At 38.6% G+C, this 2,497-nt stretch overlaps 1 pseudogene; it reads left to right on the top strand.

Annotated features, from left to right (window-relative positions):
• Positions 1-612: 612 nt before the first annotated feature.
• Positions 613-1,524, top strand: LOC100663714 (nucleophosmin-like; annotated as a pseudogene).
• Positions 1,525-2,497: the final 973 nt, after the last annotated feature.

Raw genomic sequence — 2,497 nt, 5'->3', positions numbered from 1 at the left:
GCACTACGTTCCCTGAGACAAACCTTCTAAGTAAAAAGGTATTTGCACTATAATTACTGTTGTTTGGTCAGCAGATTTGCTCAGCACTTGTTTCATATGTTTAGCACTTTCAAGTCTATATCCAGCTCCCATAAGGCAGAAGTTTAAACGGATTTCCTGCTGTGAGGCTCTAGCTTAGTCAGTATGTGCCCAGGAATACTGTAACCAACCTATATTGGAAAGGACTTGATAGGAATATTATTGGAAAGAAATAAATCAGAGCTTAGCCTTTGAGAGAATCAACACACAATTTAGTTTTAAAATCGTTGACAGGAAACCCCTCTAAGTGGTGTTTTATTACCTACGAATTTCTCTTTGAAACTGTCTACTGGCATGGTTGAATGTGCCATTTGCTAAGCTATTCTGTAAATGTAGTTTTTTTCAGCACAGTTTTATAGCAGAAGTTGCACTTTCTTAACATGCGGACATACAAATTTAACATGAAAAGCATAAAAAAATAAGGAAGCTAAACTACAAAGACTATTTGAAGTATACAAGTAGCCCTGGTGTGATTCCGTCCTGCGCAGCTGTTCTCAGCAGCTGTAGTGGTTTATCTCCACCCTTCTCCCCCGCCTTGCATGCCATCACCACACAGAAGATCCATCGGACATGGACATCCTCAAAATTATCTTTTCAGTTGTGAACTAAAGGCCGACAAAGATTTATGGATGATTTTAAGGTGGATGATGATGAAAATGAACACGAGTTATCCTTAAGAACAGTCAGTTTAGCAGCTGGTGCAAAGGATGAATCACACATTGCTGAAGCAGAGGCAATGAACTATGAAGACAGCCCAATTACAGTAACGCTGGCAACTTTGAAAATGTCTGTACAGCCAGCGGTCTCCCTCGGGGGCTTTGCAGTAAAGTCACCTGCGGTCTGAGAGTAGAGCTGTGGCTTGGGGCCTGTACCTATTAGTGGACAGCATAGTAGCTGTGGGGGGAGATGCAGGGTCAGATGAACAGCAGGAGGACTGGGAAAGTGATCTGCCCCTGCAGGTGGTGACAAGGTTCCACACAAAGAAGTAAAACTTGCTGCTGACAAAGACGACCAATGATGATGACGATGATGATGGAGATCATGAGGATGACTCTGATGATGAAGACACTGAAGACAAAGCTCAGTGAAGAAATCTATACAGGATACTCCAGCCAAAAATGCACAAAAAAACCAGAATGTAAAAGACCATCGAGAGGTTAAGAATCCCTCAAAAACAGGAAAAAACTCCTAAAACACTGAAGGGACATAAAAGACATTAAAAGAAAAGCACAAGCAAGTATAGAAAAAGGTGGTTCTCTTCCCAAAGTGGAAGCCAAACTCATCCACTACATGAAGAATTGCTTCCAGATGACCGACCAGGATCAAGATCTCTGGCAATGGAAGAAATCTCTTGAAGAAAATAGTTTAAACAGTATGTTAAAATTTTCTGTCTTATTTCATTTCTGTAACAGTTGATAGCTGTCTGTTCTTTCAATAGTGCAGAGTGAGAACTTTCCCTACTGTGTCTGATAAGTGTCCAGGTTCCTTTGCCAAGAACGTGTTGTCCAAAATGCCTATTTGGTTTTTAAAGTTGGAACTCCCTCCACTCCTTGCTTGGAGTGTTATGATAGGACATAGCAGTAGCAGTGGTCAGACAAATGGAAATGGTGGGGAGACAAAAATACGCATGTGAAATAAACTCTGTGTTAAAAAAAAATGCAGTATTTATTGATTAGCAGTAAGAATGGCCTTGCCTTCTGTTTACAAGCTGTGTGGGAGCAGAAAGTACTGACTCGCATATATGAGGAAATCAGTTCACTCTGTTGTCATAAAAATGCTTTTAAATTCATAGTCACTATAGTCCTTGGGATTCATATTTACCTGTATCCTTTACTGTTAACAATATCCCATAGAAAGATTTAGAGCAGATTTTGGTTTATTAAACAGACTATTAGTCACAACACACGTATATGGTAAAACTGACACCCACCCTATTCCCAAAAAGATTTGAGGCTGCTTACAATAAAATCTCAGATACACTGAGCAGTAAATACAGATAAGAGGATGCAATACACTATCAGTAGGTGTATGTTTCATTTCTGTGACTGAATTTCAAGTTTTAAGCAGCCAGTTCAAAAACTGGAAATAAAGTATATCGTGTAGATCTTGTCACCAGAAAGAAAAAAATCATACAGTTTCCTCAGGAAAAGCCAATTATCCTGGCATTAATTTTAAAAATAATTTCTCAGGGGCGACAGCAAAGGGAGAGACAGGTTCCTTATGGTTGTTACCTAAAATGACCTTAAATTAAAAAAAAAAAAAAAGAAAGCCAGAAAAGCATAACTGTAAAACTCAATAAAGATGATTCTGGATTGTCAGATTGTTATGAGAGGAATAATTTTCCTTAAACTATATATCAGAACCACATACTTCAAAAATTTTGCATTGAATTCACTAAACACAAAGCTTTTTCTCTTCT

Source organism: Loxodonta africana, chromosome 3 (genome assembly GCF_030014295.1).
Source record: "Loxodonta africana isolate mLoxAfr1 chromosome 3, mLoxAfr1.hap2, whole genome shotgun sequence".
Lineage (NCBI taxonomy): Eukaryota > Metazoa > Chordata > Mammalia > Proboscidea > Elephantidae > Loxodonta > Loxodonta africana.
Note: the sequence above shows the minus strand (reverse complement) of the source record. Positions and strands in the feature narration are given on the sequence as shown.